This window comes from Ursus maritimus, unplaced genomic scaffold, assembly GCF_017311325.1.
Source record: "Ursus maritimus isolate PB19 unplaced genomic scaffold, ASM1731132v1 scaffold_12, whole genome shotgun sequence".
Lineage (NCBI taxonomy): Eukaryota > Metazoa > Chordata > Mammalia > Carnivora > Ursidae > Ursus > Ursus maritimus.
In genome coordinates, this window is record NW_024423564.1 from 20,493,582 (window position 1) to 20,505,676 (window position 12,095).

Genomic DNA, 12,095 nt, shown 5'->3' on the forward strand with positions numbered 1-12,095 from the left:
CCAAAGATATGTGATGGTAGAAGCAAGAGGATGGAGAGATGTGAATAAGGGGTCATGAGCCAAGGAATGCAAGAAGCCTTTAGAAGCAAGAAAAGGCAGGAAATAGATTAGAGTGTTCAGAAGAAACTAATCCTGGAGCACCTGGCTGGCTCAGTAGGTACAGAATGCAACTCTTGATCTCAGGGTTGTAAGTTCGAGACCCACACTGGGCATAGAGATTACTTAAAAATAAATTCTTAAAAAAAAAAAAAAAAGAGAAAGAAACCAATTCTGTTGACACCTTTGACACCTTGACTGTAAGACCCAATTTTGGCCTTCTGACCTACAGCGCCTTAAGAGAAGAAATTATGCTGTTTTAAGCTGCGAAGTTTCTGGTAATTTATTATAACAGCCATAGGAAGCTAACACAATGGGTAAGGGGAAATCCTAGCTGTTTAAACTTTCTAGGAAAACACAGAACTCCATGTAAATAGGAGATTCCAGAAAATGGAAAATAGACTACAAGGACAGTTTACGTTCAGTAATAGCAGTTCTTCATTCTTGTCCATGCCACTGTGGCTTACTTTAGTGTATTCTACCAGCCAAATTCTTTGACAATGCTATCAACATGGTGCTGTTTGGGCTACAATTCCCAGAGCCCATATGTTCCTATGACCTAGGAGTATGCCTACAAGCATAGAAGAAAGAAGGTCTATCTATTACCAAACATACTGTGAGGACAAAAATTGAAAAAAACACCATTGTACTATGCTTAATTGTCACCTGGCTTTGATGAGCCTTCTGATATTGTTAAATTTATTTTAAAAAGTTTAAGTTTATAGAATATACTACTTTGAGCATGTTGGGGAAACAAAGCAAGAAGGGTAAATACTTTAACTTCATATATTTTTAAATAACTCAGTGAGTCATAGAAATTAGTGACTGATCATTAAAAGAGATAGAGACCTTTCTAAATATGTTTTTCAATATTTGCAGTTTAGTACAAGTTCTATCATTGGAGCTATTTTGAAGGAAGAAGACTTATAATAAATTTTTTCCCTTTCTCCCCTTAATAATTATTAAAAATGGTTTCCATCCATAAGAATAGGATCCTAGTCGTGCTATGCTATCAAACCTCCCTCTCCTCATCTAGATCCCCTCTCAAATAGAAACTAATCATTCTAATTTTTATCCAGCGTGATATCAAAGCCCTGTATTGAAAGCGGTTGAGTCACTGAAGGTAAAACATATCTCTGGCTCCCAGTTCCTTTCCATCATTTGTCCATGTGCCTGGGTTACATGTAAGGATGTCCAAATAGACTTTACCATCTATGGTAGCTGAGTTCAGAGTAAGCACTTTAAGACTTAAACTACTCCTCTCTCTGCGGTGAAGTGACAATAGAGGGTTTCGTTCTTGAAAAGTCATTTGAAAAACTAAATACAATGAAATACAATATTCTGTTATATAGACATAAAAGAAAGACACATCAGTGACAGACATGTATTATATAAAATGAAACAATACTTAGCGCTTTTGAAAAGAAAGAGAACATGTTGATGGGAAATATTCTTCATTTTATGTTAATGAATTTGTTTTCTTGTGAAAACTAATCCTTCGTTTTCCATAATGGGTAGGTGAGACGAAGCAGCTTTTTGTTGCTGTTCAGTGAGTTTAACAATCCCGTGTCCTCTTTTTTGGAAACCCATTGGACATCTGATTCAAAGACAAAAAAAAAATGCTTTAAGTTACATTTGATTAGCCAAGTCATGTAACACTCTTTGAGTTATATAGTGGCTTTAATGAGTCAAAGCCTAATGTTATTCTCCCCAAATTGTAACATTTTTAAAAGCACCTAATCACATCACTGATAAAAGTCGCAGTTTACAAAGAATAAAACAATTCTTCTATTTCTCTGAGCAAGACTTTACTCAGATAATATTTTGACTTTTAGTGAATCTTGGAAGCAATAGTTTAGTTCACAGAATTATTATACATTGATATATTTCAATGAAGTATAAATGATTACTTTCTGTGGTAGTGAAGTTAACAATTTATATTTCCATGTGTTTCCTTTGACCTGAATACCCTGGAATTATGAGAAACCTCTGGGCGTGCTGGTTCTTGTTCCCCAGAGCTGAGACTCACTCTTGTGCTAGAATCAATCAACTGGGGCAGGCTGTATATGGTAGAAGCATCGATCCCGTTGTGCAGTGAGGCCTGGAACTGAGACTTGCTACGACCAGCCTGTGTATCTGGTAGACCCAGAAGTAGGCCTGGGCACAGGGAGCCTCGGGATTTCAGCATTTCTGGCATCCCTGTACTTGTGACTCATTGTCCTTGTCTACCCGCCACTTAACCACCAAGACCTGGGGTTCAATCCCGAGCACAAACTTTGCAGTTACCTATCCTATCAGTCCGATATCTTTGGCTATTGGGGTGTATCAGGAATTTCCAGAGACACATGATACTACCACCCTCCCTGACGTTTCGCACTGTCTTCCACCTCATCTTCCTTTAGAAGGATGACTTAATAGGTCTGCAGAAGACCTATTTTAAGTAGTATAACTTTATACACTGTTCAATCTGGGTGTTGGGGACTGAACTGTGTTCCTCTAATATTCATATGTTGAAGTCTTAACCCTACTAACTCAGAATGTGGCTGTTTTTGGAGATAGGGCCTTTAGAAAGGTAATTAAGTTAAAATGAGGCCATTAGTGTGGGTCCTAAGCTAATCTGATTGGTGTCCTTATAAGAAAAGGAGATTAGGGGCACCTGCGTGGCTCAGTCAGTTAAGTGTCCGACTCTTGATTTCGGCTCAGGTCATGATCTCAGGGTCCTGGGATCAAGCCCCATATCAGGCTCTGTGCTTAGGGGGGAGTCTGCTTGAGGATGAGGATTCTCTCTCTCCCTCTTCTTTTTCCCCTCCCCTCACTCGCCCTCTCTCACCCCCCCCAAAATAAATAAATAAATAAACAAACAAATAAATAAATAATAAATAAACAAACCTGAAAAAAAGAAGAAGAAGAGGTGATTAGAGCACAGAGCAAGACACCAGGCACATACCCACAGAGAAAAGTCCATATGAGGACAGCAAGAAGGTGGCCCTCTACAAGCCAAGGAGAGAAGCTTCAAAAGAAACCGAATCTGCCAACACCTTAGTCTTGGACTTCCAGTCTCCAGAACTGTGAGAATAAATTTCTGTTGTTTAAGCCACCCAGTCTGTAGTATTATAGGTCTGTTGTAGCAGCTCTAGCAAACTTACATGCTGGGGAACTTTTGAGAATGATCAAAGGGTTGCTATCAGTAATAATGCTGAGACAACAAGTGAAATTGAGATTGTTCTGGACAAATCAGGGTCAACAGTCAAACTAATGCTAAGCTTTAGGATAACCCACCCCAAGGAGAGGATGGGGGAAAAGAAGGGGAAGTCATTCCATGCTAAGGGAACTCTGGAGCATCAAACAACTTGGGCATGTTTAAGAAATGCCATAAGATTTGTGTTTTTGAAAGACCTCTCGGGCAGCTTGTTACAGAGCGATGGTTAAGGAAAGAGGGAGGCGGAAGCAGAAGGCTGCTGCAAGGGCATCGGGAAAAGACAATGGGAGCCTGCCTGAATTCAGGGGGTTACAGCGGGGTTGCGGGGGAGGAGACAAATGCAAGGAATATGGTGCAAATAGAACCAATAGAGCCTAGTTACTGCATATATGTAGGGGGCAAGGGAGGTCCATAAAACAAGTTTGGGGGGGTGGTCATCTGGCTGACTCAGTCAGTGGAGCTTGTGACTCTTGATCTTGGGGTTGTGAGTTTAAGCCCCATGTTGGGTGGGGAGATTACTTAAAAATAAAATCTTTAAAAAAATAAAAGAAGTTTGTGCTTGGGTTACTTTGTCAATGGAGATGCCATTTACTGAGATAGGAAACAGAGAAAGTTCTAGTTTGGAGAGGGTCTTTCTAAAATAGTTAATGGTGGCCCTGGGTATGTAATTATTAGGTTCTGACTATAGACTATGGAATATAATAAAGTTAGAGGCAACTAAAATTAGTTTTTGAAATATTTATTTATTTTTTTAGATGCAATAAAATTTTATTATTCTTAGAAACAACTTTTATACATTTGACTATATATAGTATATTCCATGCATCAAAGTGTAATGAACACATTCCTTCACTGAAATACTGTACTTATCTACATGCACACTTCTTTTTTATTTTTCATTTTTTAAAATATTTTTTATTATATTATGTTTAAAATGGAATAAATCTCCAACTCTTTTTTGAAAAATTTAAATAATCAGTAAAATGATGTACCAATTATGACTTTATATTGCTCAAAATTACTTGTAGACTGTAACAGTAACTTCTATATATGGACATCTCATATTATTGCTAATTGAAAACACTTCACCTCACTGGAAATGCAGACTGTCCACGCTCAGTGCACTGTCTGGCCATCTCAGGTCTTGGCTGTTTGGGGGGGCAGGACGATTTGGTCAGTCAACCTTGAAATCAGTTGTTCCCTTGCTTCTTGGATGATCAGTCACTGCGATCTTCCCTTTTCTGTGCCTCATCAGCTTCCCAGTAACTTTATCAGTAGGAGTCATTGATTTGTTCAAGAAATAAATGTAATAAGCCCACCTGCTACCTGGAAGACACTGATAGGTCTGGGGTTACAAAATTGGAGGGAGATATAACTCAAAATTGGAGAACAACTCAAGTTGTTCAGCATCTCATGGGGGAATGAGCAAGAAAATCGATGTTTTTGGATAGTATGGCAATTGCCTTGATAGAACTATGCGCAGGGAGCTCTACCAAATCCTTAGACTAGAAGTGGGATCATTCCTCACTACCCCAGGCTTACCACATATTCATGGTTTAAAGAATAAGCTCTTAAATCCTCGTGTTGCTTAGTGGGAAAAGAATGATTATGCGTAAAGTTGATTAAGAAGAAATCATATAGACACATTATCTAAAGATATGGAGCTAAGCACTGGAAGAAGTAAAAACAGAAAAAGTTTTAAGCGATTGCCCCCAGGAAACAAATGATGGTGGGGAGGGGTGGAGAAGAAGATCGGTGCTTTTTGTTATATACTTTTCTATTTTACTTTTTTACTGTATGTGTTCATTTGATAAAAATAAGAAAAATAACAAGACAGTTTAGCTCTTTCTCTTCAGTCCTTTCTCTAGCCTCCACATCTATCCCTCCAATGTTGGAGTGGGAAACACACTGATTCAGAAGTTCCCTTGTCAATTGTGTACAATTCCATTCATTTCCACACGTATTTGCTGCCTGCTTACTGTTTGCCAGACATGGGGGAAATGGTGATGGGCAAGAGGGACATGGCCTTGTTCCCGTAGAGCTTGTACTCTTTGCAGAGATGATATAAACAAGTCATTGTTTAAGTTTGGTCTCCTCTTCCTCTCTGCCTAGACAGCTGAGTAGTACGACAATGTCTATCAAGCAGTCCTCAGAAGTGTGTGAGCAGTCAGGAAGACTTGAGCCCAGGGGTAGAGCACCTACCACCACAGTAGAGGAGAAACCAAGAGATATGGTCACAAACACTAAATTATTTAACAGGAATGTGCACAGTTAACAGTTTCCTGCCTCAGTGGATGGGATCATAGAGAGTAGAGTGAGGCCTTTAAGGGTGTAAGCTCTGAAGCCAGACTTCCTAGGTCAGAATTCCAGTTCTTCCACTTGTTAGCTGGAAGTGGGACCCTAGGTATGTTAGCAAACCTTGCTAGGACTACAGTTCTTCATCTCTCTGAAGATGATGATAATAGTAGCTACCTAGTGGTTGTAAGAATTTACTTACCCGAAACATCCGAGTGACTGGCAGAATAAAATGTCAATACATGGAATATTATTATTATGTATATCTACATGCTTAAAATGATTAAGAAATGTTACCAATTGTGAACATTTTATAATATGTAAGTGTTTTTAAATTTAGAATTCAGCATTCTTATCACAGAGCATATGGTAATTCACCATTTAAGAACATAACTACTTATTCATGCAGGGACATGAACGCACAGAAACAGATCTGGGAAGATCTACGTGATGTGGCCGACAGTAACTCCTCCTTTGGAGAACTAGATTGGAGATGGTCAAGAAGCCTTTAGCATTTTACCAAATATTTTATGATGAAAACGTATTCATGAATTAAAAGCAATTTTTAAAACGTAAAAAAAAGTCTTATTAAGAGACATGCTGGTAGCCAGTTGGAAACATAAAGGACAGTATATCTACATTCAGCTGACATGCCCACATTCATGGATTAGAAACTTAATTTACACTAGGCACTGCTCTAGGTACTTTAGTGTAAAAGTCCGTGCAGAGTTGCCCAATCTCTTGCAAAAGCTCATGTCCCTCATTTGTAGCTGCTATGGCATGAATTGGAACTGGACCTTGTGGGATGGCGGTGGGGGGGGTTCATTTGGCGTGTCTAATTGTGGCAGGCAGTGTGTAAGCAAAAGCACAGGGCTAGGAGAGTTTGAGAAATCTCCAGGAAACAGCAAGTAGTTGAGTTTGGACAGGTCACAGGGTACTAGAAAGAGAATGGTGAGATATAAACTTGGAAGGGAAGGTTGCGTTCAGTGTATTGAGAGCTGCACATGCTGGGGGAAGCTATCTGGCTTTATTTCTTTAAATGAATGGGACTCACTGAAGGATTTTAAGTAGAGGACTAACACGATGTTTTAAGAGTATTTTGGCAGCAATAGACAGGTTGCATTCTTTAGGGAATAAGCTTCTTTAGGGAATTTTTTTAAAGATTTTATTTATTTGTTAGAGAAAAAGAGAGCGCAGAAGCAGAGGGAGTGGCAGGCAGAGGGAGAAGCAGGCTCCCTGCTGAGCAAGGAGCCCATTGTGGGACTCGATCCTAGGACCCTGGGATCATGACCTGAGCCAAAGGCAGATGCTTAACCCACTGAGCCACCCAGGCACCCCTCTTTGGGGAATTTTAAATGGTTCATGTAAGAGGCCATGAGGGCTTGACCTGGTGGATAATAGGGAAAAGATGGAAAAGAGATAGATGAAAACAACATGTGAAAGATAAGACAGACTGTTTATTGACTAAAAAGGTCCAAATATTGGCAAGCAATATAGGGAAGGGGATATACAGGCTACTTCGGAGTTTTTAGAAGTACATTTTCAGTAAAAATTAAGTAGATGTGGACTTACCCAATGATGCCATCCAAGAAATAGGGAAGTGACCAGAAGGCAATCTTAGATTTGTTCTGGAATATGTTGAGCGGACTTGCTGGCTGGGCCTCTAAGCAGAAACAGACATCAGTCATTGGAAGATGCACCCTCGAGAGCCACCTGTCCCGAGAAGATAATCAAAGAGGTAGGCATGGATAAGAGGGTTGGCAGAAGGGTAGAAGAAGAGAAGGATGATGACAGACTTGAGGAATGGTTTAATTTGAGGATGTTTGAATATAAGAAAAACTAGTGAGAAACAGAAAGTCATCCACAGAAGCAAGAGGACAAGGGTCATGTTTTTAATGGACTCAAGGAAGAAGAGTATTCTAAAAAATGGAGAAGTCAGAGGTATTCAATGTAGCAAAAGAGTTAAGGAAAATAAAGACAGAGATTGATTCCTTCTCTGTCACCAAAGATGCCTCAGTAAAAGGCAGTTCAAATAGTAGATGAGCCTGAGGACATTTGGCACAAGTCACCGCACATTTTAAAGGTGGATGGAAAAGTCAAGTCAAGGAGAAAATGTGAAGATACAACTGGACTAGAGCTCAGAGTAAAGATAGTAAAGGGTTTAGAACACAATGAAAACAAGGCCACGGCTGCACGGAAAGTTGAGTACCCAGAGCGGAGCCATTTTTCTTTGACCCATGTCCCAGAAGGCCTTGTTAAGGAGTATAGATTGAAAGCACTCTGTACCTCAAACCACAAGTCACATAAACCAACGATTCTGCCGTGGAATGTGTGTACGAGGGGGGGTAGATTTCCTTTAAAAACACAGATTACATCCTCCTTTGGTTGAATCACATTGAATAGCTCCTTGCAGCACACACAGTGCTTTGTAAACTTCTTAGCTTGGCATTGAAGAGACTCAATAGGTTGGGTCCCTCTCAATATTATTTTTCACTGTTTCTCAAAATAAGTCCAGGCTGATCTACTCACTGTCTCCCCAAACTTCTTTTTAGTCCCACGTCTGCACCTTTGCTCACACTATTTTCCTTACCTAGAATCTTCCTCTTCTCTCTGCTGCTGTAGTCAACTAAACACCTAATGCTTAAATGAGTCAAGTGCCATCTTCTCTGTGAAGTTTTATTGTCCGATTTCTGTAACATTTATTTTGGGGTTACTCACTTCACACTTAGATGTTAACTGCTATTACTTCGTATTATACCTTCTTTGCACCATAAGCTTCATGAGGCAAAAAAATTTTATTTGAAAAGCACCTAGCGTAATATCATTTTCCAAATTGAGGTTTTATTTTCTTTTTTTTTAAGTAGGCTCTATGCCCAGTGTGGAGCCCAACACAGGGCTTGAACTCACAACCATGATCAAGATCTGAGCTGAGATCAAGAGTAAGGTGCTCAACTGACTGAGCCAACCAGGTGCCCTCAAACTGACGTATTTTTAAATTGAGGTATCTAGACATATAATTTGATGAACTAAGCACTGCCATCCCAATCAGGGTGGAGAGCATTTCCAGCATGGTGTTTTGCACCAAGCAGTGCTCAGTAGACACCAGGCTTGGCACAGAGAGGAGTAGGCAGGACCAGGAGGATGAATCTTGCCTGTCTAGAAGAGTTGAATCATCTAAGATCAGATGGAGTGAAAATTGAAAGACGGAAGTTGGAGTGGGGGTGGTGGGGACAAGGGGGCAGGATTTAGTAAGTCCCAGCAGGTTCGGGGTGCTGCAATCACGGGCTAGCAGGCAAAGTTCAGAGACTGATGGGCAGCAGTGAAGACATCTGACTGCATCTAAGAATGTATGAGAAAGCTGATAGACTGATGTTAGCAGAATACTTCTCTAACCCGGTGCTAGATTGCTTCTACCTTATATTTAAACAGAGCAGTCATTTATCAGGTTTCAGAAGGCTCGGAGTGCTTACTGAATGCCTTTACCCGGCTGTCTATGGGGCATCTTGAATGTGTTCTAAGCAGAACTCTTGTTCCCTTCTCTCCTGTCCGGGCTTCTCTACATTATTAAATGTCACACAGTTGTTCACACCAAAGTTCTAAAAAGTTCAAGGAGATTGATTCTTGCCTTTTCTTTCATACTTAACATCAGCGCCATCGAGATCTGCCAGCTGCACCTTCGAAATATATCCCCAGTTCGTGTCGCGCACAGAGGAAGCCGGCAAGGTTTGGAGCTAGATCGCGGGGGTGGGACGCTCGGCTCTAAGACTTACAGCAGTGTAAGCTGAGCAAGTGCTTCGGGATCCGCATACGTAAAACAGAGAGGACAATATCATGGGGCTCTATGCAGAAATAATGTTAACACATACAATGTACTTGGAATGAAGCCCCAGTGGAGTAGGTGTGCAATTAAGGTTAATTCTACCTCTCGATCTACCATCTTCTCTCCATTGGATTACTGAAACCATTGACCTCGACTCAGGTTCCCTGCTTTTATTTTCACCCATCTTTGGTCTACACAGCTACCAAAGTGAACTTTTAAAAATATAAATCAGATCAAGTCACGAGCCTCTACAAATCGTTCCAACAGGTTCCCAGCCACAAAGGAAATTGAAAGTCCCTGACGTGGTTAACGAGGTACACCCTGGGCTGGCTTCTGCTGATAGCTCATCATCTCCGGCTCACTCGCTGCGCTGGCTTCACTTCATTTTTCACTTTCCACTGGTTCTCAGGTATGCTAGTCATTCCTTTTTTTTTTTTTTTCTAGAAAGAGAGAGGGGTGGGGCATCGGAGAGGGGCACAGGGAGAGGGAGAGAAAGAATTTCAAGCAGGCTCCATGCCCAGCACAGAGCCTGGCTCCGGGCTCCATCTCACCGCCCTGAGATCCTGACCTGAGCCGAAACCGTCAGATGCTTCCCCGGCGCTCCATGCAAGTCATTCCCGGCGGAGACCTTTGCCCTTGCTGTCCTCTCCCCAGGAATGCTCTTCAGCAAGCCCTCTGCATTAAGATCTCCTCACTTTATTCATTACAGCTACTTAAAGAAGTCTGCCCAAGTCACCCTATCTCCCCCTTACCCATTTTATATTTCTTTCATAGTTTTTATTAATACCTGAAAATACACTCTAACTTAAATTGTTTCCCTTACTCAGCATCAGCTTTCACAGTCTATCTGGTTCATCAGCATGTCTCTGTGGCTAAAACAGTAACTGAACATCGCGGGAACTCAATAAATATTCACTGAGTGAATGAATGGATTAATTTTCATATCTTCTCATAGTCTCAACCCATCCACCCCTGCTCCAAATTAAACACCACAGACAGCAACTAGCTCAAGGCTCTCATTTCGTACGGGGGAGAAACCCACCAGCCAAGGTGAAGGTTGTCTTGGGACTACTTCCCGCTCCTGTCCCAGCATGCTTCAGTCTATCATGCTGCTGGTCACCTTCTTCCATCCATACTCTGGTGCGTTGGTGCTACTGACAGCACACAATAACCCAGCACAGGTAACTGAAGGCCTTCCACTTTTATGTTCTATCTCTATGAGGTTTCTCCATCCCCTCTCTTCCTTTTCTCCCTCCACCTTTCTTTTAGCTAGTCGTCCAAGTTCCGCTCTTGGCCCACCTTCCTCCTGGTCCCCCGGGTAGTCAAGTCCATTGCTGTGATTTCAACTATCATCAACGTGCCAATGAATCTATCCCTTCAGCCCAGATTTCTCTTGTCATCTCCAACCCACACTTCTAACTGCTTATTAGGCATCTCCAATTAGATGCCCCCCTCCTCCCAGGTATCACACACTCAGTATTTCCAAAGCAGACTTTGTTCTCCATCAAAATAGCTTTTCCTTCACTGCTCTCTAGCCAATGAATGGAAACATGTTGCTCAACCTGGCAACCTCCTCACTTTCTGCTCCCTTCAATCTTAAAGGCATGTTGACTCTACCCAAATAATTACTGCATGTATTTCTCTCATTTCCACTGCTTTAGTTATACCTATCATCTTCTCTTACATGGATTACTGTAACAATCACCTAATTATTTTTCAAAATGTGGTTTGTGACCCATTAATGAGGCATCCAATCAATGTACTGGGGCATAACAAGCTTTTGATAAAATCGTACGCTTACTCCTTTATACAATCCAGAAATTAGTAGGGTCAAATTAACAACAACACAGAAACATTTACTGGCAGCCTCTCCTTCTTTTTTCTTTTCTTTTCTTTTCTTTTCTTTTCTTTTCTTTTCTTTCTTTTTTTGTTAAGGTCAAAATACTCAAAACATTTTCTTTTTTCTTTTTTTTTCTTTTTCAAAACATTTTCAATGAGCACAAAGAAACATCTAATAAAGAAAGCCAGTCTCTGCTCTGATACACCTAACGTGAGTGGAGAAATGCTGTGTATGAATAGCACGTAGTGGATAGCTTTATCAAATGCAGTGGCAATTTAGTTTTACTATGATTTATACATCCAACATGGTTGTGAAAGACAGTTTGCTTCTCTGCAGTGTTACTCTCCAGCAGCCCTACTCCTCACATCTCCTACTCCTTTGCTCCTTGGAATAAATCCTTTCCCCCTTTCTGCATATTCGCTTTAGCAACCATCTTGGATTTGGAATAGTCAGATATTCTTTCTTCAAGTTAGTCCAGTTCCAGGATCTGGACAGGAGCTAAGTTTTTCACTCACTGTGAAATTTTTTCCAATGGCAAAGATCCAAAGATCATGCCCCCCCCTCAAATCTTACCCCTTCCTGAAGCAAACTCTGGATTTGGACAAGAGTCTTTCTTTGCATCCCTACCATCAGCTCATCAAGTTTCGTGTTCTAGTCCTTGAGAGCAATGTGCATAGGGTATAGCTTCCATGACTGGCCAGCAAAGGATGACAAGAGGTGTCTAATGTCGACTTCGCTTAAGACAGAACAGCCAAACCTGATGTTCCTTAAGCTTCCGGGCCCTTTAGTGTTCTCTTGTGACCTCCATATCTCACTTAGTTGTTTTCTTGGTTGTTGCAGCCGAG

The 12,095-nt window shown here is 41.0% G+C and overlaps 1 long non-coding RNA gene across 17 annotated transcripts in view; it reads right to left on the reverse strand.

The window, feature by feature from the left end:
- Positions 1–1,504: 1,504 nt before the first annotated feature.
- Positions 1,505–12,095, reverse strand: part of LOC103669321 — a 171,944-nt gene continuing 161,353 nt past the window's right edge. For 10 of the 17 annotated variants that reach the window (XR_005834089.1, XR_005834084.1, XR_570226.2 and 7 more), the window contains 2 exons: positions 7,163–7,253; positions 1,505–1,693 (listed from right to left, as the gene is read on the reverse strand). This is a non-coding gene — a long non-coding RNA (uncharacterized LOC103669321). Of the gene's footprint in view, positions 1,694–7,162; positions 7,304–12,095 lie in introns of all 17 variants that reach the window. The other 7 variants (XR_005834085.1, XR_005834087.1, XR_005834093.1 and 4 more) reach the window with 1 other exon arrangement.